Below are 11,941 nucleotides of genomic sequence, written 5' to 3'. Positions count from 1 at the left end.
TCTTAACATGAAGTTTTGTTTTAATTGCCTTTTATGGAGCACAAGAGGATTGTAAATAGCCAAATGAGCTTTCTCTGATTAGTAAAACTGGCCATTCCCGGAAGATGACAAACCAGAGAAAAGTTGCATTTTGACAATAGAAAAAGGAAAATTATGGAAATTCATTTTCATTTTTCATATTTTTTGACTAGATGCCAAATAATTTTAAGTGTTTCACAGTTGCTTAGCACGCTTAAAGCAGGAAGCAATTAAAAATATGTATTTAAATTTTCACCTTTTTCAGAAACAAATATACACACTTAAGAAATGGGAATCTCTTTTAGGAGATTTGATTAATTTGAATCCAGGTATATCCTAATTAACCTGGGTTCTTGATGTCATTTCTATAACCTGACTCATTTTTGAAGGTGGCATGTGTAAGTGGTTAAGAAACTTTCTCAAGGCCTTGCAGAAATGGTATTTTGAAGCAAAGAATGGATCATCTTTCTGATGAAAGTCAGTCTGGTACCCTAATTACAGCAGCATCTGCTGACACTGCTGTCTTTGAAAGCAGATCTCTTCCTGACACTCTCCCAGTATAAATGGGTGACTCCAAGGACGTGACGTGTCCAAATTTAATTTAGGTATCTCTAGCCAAGCAATGAACTGAAAAATTAGTAAGTTACCGGTGAGATGTTAGCAGATTTCATAGAAAAATGTACAATTACAGCTCTCTACCTGGCACAAGCTGTAAGGGAAATTTTGCCTTTTACTTCTTCATAGCGAAAAAATAGTCCTTTAAAATACTTATTTTCTCACATGACATTGAAGGTGGCTTTGTATGTAGTAGGTCCTTTCAATGCCTTAAAATGAAAATTTAAAGCATTTTACAGATCCTCTGATTCTTTGCCTTTAGGAAACACAGATTATATTTTTTTAATTTGTTGATATATGGGTATGTACAACTGGAGTTTTGGCCAGTCATAACTTAATAAAACTCTTTATGATATGCAGGGTTATTTAAATATCTTTATCTGGAAACTCAGAATAGTTTTAGTAATTGAAGAAAGACATCCTAGACCTACATACTTAGAGTGGATTCAGAAAAGGGCCATGAGGGTGAAGATGGGTCTGAAGTACCTCTCCTATGTGGAAGAACTGAGAGGAGGGGCTGTTCAGTGTGGAGACGAGGAGGCTTTGGGAAGACCTTATTGTGACCTTTCAGTACTCAAAGGGGGCCTAAAAGAAAACTGGAGAGGGACATTTTAGCAGGGCCTGTAGTAATAGGATTAGGAGTAATGGTTTTAAAGTGAAAGAGGATCAATTTAGATTAGATATAAGTAATTTTTTTTCTTTTTATTTATGATAAATGTGTTGAAAGACTGGAACAGGCTGTCCAGAGAGGTGGTGGATGCCCCATTCCCGGAAACATTCAAGGTCAGGTTGGACAGGACTCTGAGCAACCTGGGCTTGTTGAAGGTTCTAATTGTAGGGGGATTGGACTAGATGACCTCTAAAGGTCCCTTCCAGCCCAGACTATTTTCTGATTGTCTTTTAGGCAAGAAAGATTTTAAAAGCTCTACAATGGAGAAGATATGACATTGTTCATTCAGTTCCAAAACTGTTAAGCAATGTTTATGCTGATAGTATGTCTGAGAATCAGATTTTCTTAAGACGACATTAATCTTTTTGTCTGGAGCCATTTCTTACATCTTCTCTGGGCCTTTACCATTTTTTATGTGTAATAGCCTTGAGCAACTTCTGCGGCTGCTTTCTCTTCACCTGTGTCCTCTTCAAAGCCAGCATTTCAGAGAAAAGAAATACACAAACCATTTATTCATGTCTTCATTCATCCTTTTCCTGCCTCTTCCTCATTTACAAAACAAGCAGGAAGCTGTTTGTGACAGTGACTCACCACCAGATTTTTTGAGGGGATTGTGCTGAACCTCACAAATTCACACACTCTAGGCTTTGTTGGAGGTCAATGTCATGGCAGCATTCCCCTGTAAATACAATACAAGTACCAAGATGTTAATACTGAGAGAGTGTTAAGTTGTTTCTGCCTTTCTTCTGCTGTGCTTTTTGCTCTCAACAGTTGCCAGCAGGGGGGCAAGGTGACAAATTTTGTCCCTGTATTGAATATAGAATTTGGACATTCAGTTGGTGTGCAGGTACCTGCTCAGCAGCAGCTGCTTCCCTGGAATGTGCACTGATTTTTACTTTCCTTAATTTATAGAGCTGTTGTAATGAGCCCCTAAAATATGATTATTGCTCATGGCTTTTCACTTGGTTAGGTTTCCTCCCCTCTTACCACAAGAATGCTTCCTGGCCCCTTAAATCTATTCTTGCTCTGTATCTCAAGATATATTCCTCAGCTTGCTTTAAGAGGTCTTTAAGATCCTTTAGCTTAGGGAGGTTTCCATGAATTTCAGAGTTATGTAACAGAATCCCGGTTGGGGATTTGGTATTTACCTCTTTGTATTTCTCTAACACTTCCTGCATATTTATGGGCACACACAGGGAGCAGCTGTAGTGAGCTGTGTATTCAGTAGCATTTGGGGAGGTCCAAGAAGCAGTCCCAGTAACACAACTGCCTCATTAACTTTGTTTTCCTGAACCCTGCCAGTGGCATATTACTTAATTTCTGGCACAATTGGCCACCATGTAGGTTGTACCCAAGATTTTGAAAAGGTCATTTGAAGACTTCCCAACAGTGCAAGAAAACGACAAATGTCCCATAGAGTCAAGTTTAAGGTGCTCTTCTTTGTGTTGTCATAATTTTCTGATTTTTAAGAAGTTATCTTGCTCTGAGAACCTTGGAATATAAAGGTTGAATAAAGGTGAAAGAGACCAGGGGTGAATACAGGCTTTTGCCATCTGACACCCCCAGTGAACCTTACTCATTCCCCTGTGTTCCTCTGCTCCTGCAGGACATTTCCTTGTAGCCTTTCTGTCTTTTCCTGGAAATAAAGATCTCCTCCAGATTTCACTAGGCTGGTGCAAAAGTTCATTGGGCTTGGAAAGTCTTTTGTATAGACAAGCTCCTCACCAGGCATGCCACTGCATGCTTTGTTTAACTTGGTGATGGGGCCTGACAAGATTCCTGTGATGGATAAGATGAAGAGCATTTTCCAAGTCATCCTTCCAACTCCAGGCACACTTAGTTTTGGGCAGACCTCAGTGTAGACCTGCATCTTTGCCTCTCTAAGTATCTACCATCCAGTCAATACAGTCTCTGTCTATAGAAAAATAATAACTGACCATTTTTCACAGCAATGGAGTTTTCCTTTTGTGACATGTTTTCTTATAGAAGAAAAAAATATGTGTTTTTTAAGGTCTATTGCTTTCTCTTTTCCTTTCTCATATGCATAGGAAATTGAACCATTACCAGTATATGGCTCTTACTCTTTGCTGCTAAAAGAGCATCTATTTTTTCCCCCCAATATAGGGATATTCAGTTAGATCTGGAATTTGCAAAAGTTTGTTCTATAAGCAAAGAAAATAACTAAGCTTTATTAGTTGTTAATTTTTTTTTCTGTCTTATGTCATCTACATTTTCCTATCATGCTCTCTCTGGGTGGACCTGATTTGGAAAGGACAGATCTGCAGATACTCCTGGTGCCAGCAGATGGAATGGATGCAAGGCAAAGCAGATTAATACTTAGTGTTTCTTGCCCATTTTTAATAGCCTTATTTCATTACTGCTGTCTGTTTCCACTACCTATTCATACTGAAACTTGTAGAAACCTCACAAGTTAGATACTAGACACATATATGCATTTCATTTTGGATGTGGTTTTTCTGAGAACTCAGAAAACAAATAACAAATTCCTTTGTAATGAGGACGTTTCTTCATCTTGTATTATCATGACTTTATTGTATCTGATATTACAAATATCAATTAACTTGTCATTAAAAATACTCATTCAGGTGAAGATATATTTAACTGGAGACCAGCTGAATGGCAAGGTGTGCTGATGGAGTAAACTTATTTGGCATAGTGAGGGAAGCTGAAAGAATTGCAGAGGGATTTTAGTTGGACTAGATAATACCATACACCGAATACCATACACAGCACCGTATGTGGCTCAGTGATTCTGTCAAGTTTCTGGAAGCTGGGGAGTAGATGGGTTATTCTTGTGGATAATTTGTATTACTGCCTGGGCATTTGCTTTTGGCCACTGTTGGAAGTGACAGTCTGAGCTCATTGGACTCCTTTCAGAGGCAGTACAATTCTCTTATGTCCCTACAAGCTTCTGAAATAAATGTGTTTAAAAAGCCAGTAGAGCTGTTTCAAGCATGACAAAGAGCTAAACAAAGAAAAATAAGCAAATGAAAACAAATAAAAACAACATGAAAGCAAATAAAAACAAGGTAGACACTCAAGCGTAAGTTTTACTTGGGAAGAAACAACTATTATATTGACAATTTATGGATGTATTAGGAAGTCTTCAGCTGTCTCACTTTGGTAGCTTACACTCTGATTTATAAAGAAAAATGTTAGCATATTTGTGAGAATCAAATGTTTTCAGTTCACAGGGCATGAAAATCTTTAGTTTGGCTGGATGTACAAAGTGAACTTCAGCACAAATTCCTCAAGATGAGATTAAAATCATACATTTACAATTAATATAATTGAGAGAAACAAACTCCGTTGCAAAAATGGTTTGTTTTGCCTGGAAAGAGAAGGTCATTAATGTCTGGCTTATCATGGTCACTATCTAAAATATAAACACAGTTCTCTGTCACCAGAGTGTCTGAGGAATTGTTGGTTAATTCTACTTGGAGAGAAAAGACATTGTGTTTTAGATCTCACCCTGTCAGAATTGTCATGTATTGTTGCAGATATAGGTGTAGATAGTATTGATTTTTATTGATTTTATTTAAAAATGACACTAAGTTTAACAGGCTTTCTGTGAAGAAGGTCTAGAAATAGCATCATCTTTTTATTAAATATAACAGCAGTAGGGAAATACTGATGCAAATGAAACACTTAAAACAATTTTAGTTATTCAGATTTTTTAACAAGAACTTGACTCTTTGTTAAAGACAAAACTGACCAAATGCTAATCTAAATTAAAAAAAAAATCCCCCCCATACACTTCTATAACTTTTCCTTTGGAAACAAACACAGCAATTTTTTGGAATGTGTTCAAAACTTAGGCTAGTTTTTCAGAATGCTTTATTATTTTAAAAAATTATTTGAATTGATAAAACAATCTGGTTAATTATCTTCCATGCATAAAGGATATCTCTTAAGAAAAAAAAAAAAAACAACAAAAAAATAGAATTTTGAAGTTTTCTTAAAGTTATAGTTCCAGAATACCACATGCTCTGGAATGTGTCTGAATGAAATTCAAATCTCTTTTTACATGTAATCTGATTAAAAAAAAACTAAAAGAAAGAGAGACAATAAACAGATTGTAATTATTAATTGGAATTAATTATACAGTTTGTAGTATTCTATCAGTCATAGCTGCTTTTCATTTCCCCCCTTACCCTTTTGATACCATTTGCAAAAGTGTTTTGTGCTCTCGCAGGATCACAGTTTTGCTCTCTTGTAGGGTTTGTTAAGTACACAATTATCCTGTTATTCTGCATAAAGCAGTTACAAGCTTGTATGGTTCTGTGGGTAGTATGAATGATTATGGATAATAAGGGATAAACTGTGACCAAAGAAGAACATTGTCCTTTAATGGAAGCATTTTTCTTTGATGATGTTCTATTGAATTATTCTGGGGGTTTTTTGTTTGTTTGTTTTTGATTGTCTTGTTGTTTTTTTTTTCATGGATTTTAAAATAGAATGTAGGAAAATCCAATAGCCTGTCTTTTAAGCCTTTTCCAGCCTTGAAATAATTCTCCTCTCTGATGAGTTAGCTTTTAAGTGATAGCAAGTGTTTCAGTTTCATGCTCTCTCTCTTCAGCAGTTGCCTATTTCAGACATCTGCCTAAAGTTTATGAAATTATTATCTTTCCATATATAGCATGTTCTTCTTTGGCTTTTGGAAATTTTTTTTAATATCTGAAGATTAGCCTTTAGGTCATAGCTTTTATAAGTTTAGCATAAGCCTTTAATCTCTCTTGAATGATTTTTGTGTGTGACTTAGCCTCATAATTATTACTAATAAAGCTACCACATAGCAGGGAACAGTACGTCCTTGTAGTATCTGAATTCTTTATCTTATTTGTTTAGATCATATTAGCAGAAAAACTATTCTCTGTCCCTTCTTATTTCCTGAAAGAGGACCTTCCTAGACAATGTAACAGAGCAATAGTAATGCAGAAACAGAATATTAAGATTTGGCTAACAACATCTTGTTTATGAAAGCACTAGAATTTTGAGGGAAAAGGTTGCTTATTCTCTCTTTCTCTCTGTCTGTCTCTCTCTGTGCTTGGGGTTAATTTAAAATAAGAATTATGCTAAAACAGTAATAAAAATAGGTTTTTAAACATTGTGTTTTATCACCCATATAGAAGTCAGTACTATAACTTGGTCATCTGGAATTTCTACCATATGTACTTATGCCTTAGTAATAGAAGACATCTTCTGAATTAATTTGCTCAGCAATTTAAAGAGTATTGTGAACTGATGAATATTCTCTGCTACCTCAAATCCTTTTGAATATTTTGTCTTATTAATTGTAAAAAATTACTTGGATCTTAGTGATTTTGAAATATAGTATTTAAAAAAAAACAAGTAATGAAACTTTATAACTCACTTTCTTTCCATCTTTTGTGATTTTACTCCTACTTTTAGGATGCTACTTCCAATACAGTTGTTCTAGAAATGAGAAAATTTGATGACCCGGTCTCAGGTATTTCATTATGTCCCTGTAAGGAAAACGTTCTGCCAGGTGGGCAGCTGCCTCCATTCCACAAGAGACCAAGAGTAATTTTCTTGGTTCCTGTATTCCATGGTTTGTGGTTCTTACCTCCTCTCTCCCCAAAACTTGCACTCTGAATGGGTGGCCTGTGAATTAGAACATCAGAGGCAAGCTTCAGGGTAAATCAACATTTCAAATGTTCAGTACGTCATCCATGAACAAAGTAGGTGAAATGCTGTACCAACAATTTTTAACTGCCTCCCAAAAGTTTTAATTTTTTTTTTCTCTCCAGTGCTGCCTGCTGCATCCTATGTTTCTAGTCTGAAACTCTATCTATAAGATCCTTGGGAGTTTTTAACTACTTGCTTTTACCCCACATCTTAAATTTTCCATTTGCTTCTAAGAAACCAGGATTGTTTCCAGATTTTGTAATCTCAAAATGTGTATATGGTGGGTATTTGCTGCACCAGTTTGAGTTTTCTTCATACTACTGTAGAGGCAGATGAATGACTTCTGAAGAGGTTAAAATCAATCTCATCCCCTCACTTCTGAGTCCAAATGCTGGTGTTAGTGTGCATTAAGGAGGAGCTGCCAGGAAGCTGTTGCAAACTGATTTCTCCTAGAGAAGTTTTATTACAATGTAATTAATATATAATGGGGAGTATTTAAAGGTTGGGGTTTTGTTTGTTTGTTTGTTTGTGTTTTGCTTGTTTTTTTTAACAAGTGATTATGTGGTTGGTGTGTGGAGAGGTTTATTGTTAACTACCACCAGTTCCCTAAAGGATTGGCTTTGGGGGCACATGCTAAGCACAACCTCATTGCTACCTTGTGGGAGTAAGATGATTCTGCTTTCAAACTTCATCAACAATTAGTCCTGGATAACAATTATTTCTGATTAAGAAGTAATTTTTTTTCTCTTTTTACATTGTATTGAACTATTATTGCTAAATGCTAGAATATATGTTCAAGCCCTCACTTCTGACTATATACTTTGTTTTTCTACTTTATTCATATCTCACACAGGCAAAAGGAGCTATTTTTTGTACAGAAATCATTGTGCAGAAAAACTGATCATTTAAGTGTTACATAGCACAACAGGCTGCATGGGAATTTTTCTAGTTCCTGAAAATATTATTAAGTTAATATAATATGAGGATACAAATACTTGCTTTGCCAATTTGTTACTAGAAATTTTTAATAAATTACAATATAATAATAAATAATTTTATGTATCTCACAGTGTTAAAGAGTTGAGGCAAATAGCCTTCAATTCATTACAAACATTGAATGAGAATATAGTAGGGTGGGGGATCTCTATGAGAAAAAAGCAAAGAAAGATGCAAGAGAAATGTAAATTATGTTTCATAGTTTCACTTACTCTGCTACAAGCGGAATTCACTTTTCAGAAATCAGGTAAATAGTCCTCTGTTCCTTTGAGTGAAAATCTGTTGTTTGGAAAGCTAATATCAGCCAATTCTTTGTGAAAATTGCTAATTTCTATTCCTTCTGGATACTTGTATAGCTGCATAGGACACTCAGGAAATTGCCAATTTTTAGAAAGGTTTTTGTGGCAATGACAGTAAGACACAGGTACAATCTAAAACTGTGTACACAGAGAAGTGAATCCAGAACTAAATTTTTACTTCATCCTCTGATGCCGTCTGAGTGTTCTTGCGTTCGGCTTAGAACCTCTGCCCTTGGAGCAGGCTGCCCTTTATGAGGATACTGGTGCTAATAACCAGATTTATTTTTTTTAAATGCATTCTGCCATATGTGTTTTTAATTAACTGTGCTTCAAATGCAGCTTTGTTCAGTTTTTTTCCTACACTTTTTCTTTTTGGAAAATAGTATTGTAATGGAAGATCATATTCTTTTCCCTCTGAGCAGTGGATTTTTTTTTTCTTTTAAGTGCAAGCTGAATTGGTTAAACTTTGAAAATAGGTCATGGGCTAGTACAGTTTGTTTAAAGACCAAAGGATTCATTATCATTATCATTTATCAGGACTCATTAGATGTTGGCGTTATGAGGTCTCACTCTTAAAACAAACTTGAGAGTTTCAAGCAATAATATGCTATTCCACAGTTTAAAATGTGGCATATTCATAACATAAAACAACATTTGATTAAAACAAGTTGTATTAGTTCTTAGGGGCTGAAATTCTTGGTCATTTGAATACAATCCAGTTTTGATTATTTTAAGGGGACAAATGCATCCAGGTTTTTTGTAAATAATTATTATTTGGCTATTTTTCAGTGTGTTAGAATAATCAACTGCCATTTAGCATGTTGATGATGCAAATTTTAGTAGAACTAAACCTGATGAGAAGTTTTCATTTAAATAAGGAAAACTATATAAATAGCAGTTTGAATATAGCCTATGACTGAAAACCACATGTAGCTTACTTGTTTTTGTCATGAAAGCTCTTTAGCACCTGTGTGCATTTACATGGTGTATCCATCCTGCTTTGCACAGTATGTAGCTGGCAGCACTGTTGGGTTTTTGTGTTTTCTTTTTGTTGTGTTATAGCGGGTAGGAACCACTGGTTTGACTGATTGAAAGAAAAAAAGAACAGGAGTCAAGAATTATGCTTACAATTAGAGGTGCTGGTACAAAAAAAATGTTCTCCTTAGTGTTACACTTTTAAGGAATGGAAATTCATGTATCCAGCATCCAAGCAATCCAAGCATGGCTCCAACATGCATAGTGGTCAGGTGGAGTGCCTGCAAAGCAACAGAGGCAGGCTGTGGGAGTGGCCACATTCTGCTCTGCCCCTTCAGATGAGCAGCACTGGGACAGCCTTGTGTAAGGTGACAATAAAGGGTGCTTGAGTGACTTGTTCATTTATCTGTACAAGCTGAGCCATTTGCAATTGGCTATTTGAGATTAGCCATTCACTGGGTATGAAATACAGCTATGTACCTATGGCTTCTAATTAGTTTTCAGTGCATGTTGCTTGTTAGGAAAAAAACCCTTTGCCTTTGTTGAAATGACAGTTTAGATTTCATTAGAGAACAATGCCTGCAAACTGCTTCTGTCAGTAATGTTCAATTCCTTCAAAGCAACTTTTCTAATTAATGAAATCAATTGCTAGTTTGCGTTCCATCTGGGTGCTTGTGTAGCTGCATAAGACACTCAGGAAATTGCTGGTTTTTAGGAAGGCTTTTGTGGCAATGACAGAGAGGCGTGCACAGCCTGAAACTCTTTCCACATTTCTGAGACGTCAGTCTAGGAGAGAATTTTTACTTCATTCTCAGATTCATTCTTTTTGTATTTTACAGACTGCAGAGGCTCTGCTCTCGAAGCAGGCAGCGCTCGGTGCTGAGGTGGGCACTAGAGTCAGTCCCTGTAGCTGTGCTGGATATAATGCTGGTGCACAGAGACTACTGCTTTTTATGCAATTCTGAGACTGTAATTCAACTAACTGTTTTGTGCCTAGCAGAGAAGTCACAAATAAATTCTTACTGTCCACCTGTGACACTTGAGTGCTGGGAACAAATTAAGACTCAGGCTACAGTGAGCAGATTTTTAGTTGTTTGTATTTTGGGTGTTTTGTCACTTTTGTTGATATTTAGTAGCTTCCTTAAAAAGCCTCTTTGTAGGGAATAATACCTTATTTGGTTTTATGCATACTCAAAAAATACAACTATGTCAGTCCTTGCAAAGTTTATTTTTTTCCTTCATGTTCTTAAAGTAGTTGAAAACATCGAAGTCTTTTTATGGCTTTTTATTTTATGGGCAGTCAGACTACCACAGGACAGCCAAAACTTGTATTGTTTTGGCTCTGCAGAAATCTTCTTGACAGATTAAGGCTGTCATCAGAATGTGTAAACACCATTTCCAGCTTTTTACGTTGGTCACTAAAGCATCCTTAAGTGCAGCTCAGGAATCTAGTCCTACAAGACAAACCCCTCAATCATATGACTGAATGATGGTCAGGGCCTTTCGTTAAAATGTTTTAATAACTTTGCACTTCACAGCAGTAAGTCGATTCCCTTGTATTTGAGTCACAGTGCTTGATCATCTCCCTGTAGCTAGTCCACTGACATTTGAGAGCGTTCACTTTAAACAGCATCTACCTTCAAGCTAAGACAGGGTAATTACTTAAACAAAAGTGTAGTCCTTCAGAAATTATAATGCAACTGCAGCAGTTACCTTACCAGGCCCTGTTCATTGTGCACGTTGATGGCTTTTTCAACATTCTACAGCTTCTCACACTGCGAAGAAGAATCTGCAAAGTTCCCAAAAATTTTGTGAAATATACTGCTTTATAATAAAGGAAAGATATGCTAATGTAAAAAAGACTCTGATTTCTCACATTAACTCTATACTTTTTAAAGAAAATAACTAGGAGAGTGGGAAATTGTCTCCTCACAGTTTTCTTAAATGCTGAACTTCACAGGTTTTTGCCTAGTTTAAATGTTATTGTTTGAGGTTATTTAGTTTGGTTTTGTTTTTCAGTTCTTTCATCAGCTGGAAGGAAGTCCTTCAGAGAATTCTAAGTCTGTTCAAGGAAAAGCTAATTATCTGATTGCCCACCTTACTGTCTTGGCAGGGCTAGGCTGGTGTCTTGTCATAGGTGCACAGCTGAAAATGATGAATGAAATAACAAATAGATCACTTTATCTTAATAAGTTATGGAAAGAGCCTATGATATGGTTCTTGCAGGCTTTGAGAAGATAATGTCCTATAAAAGACTCCAAATAACTGTATTGATTCTCTTACATATTTTTCACATTTGATATGAATTTCATTTTGTCTTTACAAAGCCTAAAATTTTAAAAGCTTGTAGTGCATAATGCATTGACATAGCAAAACTGTAAATATTAAATACTGCTTTAAAATACTAATATATTCATTTAAATACTGTCTTTACCAATACAATACTTTTTCAAAACCAGGGTGCATTTTGATGTGCGTTTCAGTAGTAACAGTAGCAGGCAAGGCACTTTATCTTCTCTCTGAGCCTACCCCTGTGTACTTCATCCATTACAGTAGTATTTTGCATCCTGTAGTATTCTAAGGGGAGAAAACAGATCTGCCTTAAAAAAAAAGACAAGTTTTTCACATATTTTCCTTGTATTGGACCAATTCCTCACTCCTGTTCATTTGTGCTGAAATGCTAGCAGAGGTGTGAGAT

Source organism: Geospiza fortis, unplaced genomic scaffold (genome assembly GCF_000277835.1).
Source record: "Geospiza fortis unplaced genomic scaffold, GeoFor_1.0 scaffold381, whole genome shotgun sequence".
NCBI lineage: Eukaryota > Metazoa > Chordata > Aves > Passeriformes > Thraupidae > Geospiza > Geospiza fortis.
Note: the sequence above shows the minus strand (reverse complement) of the source record.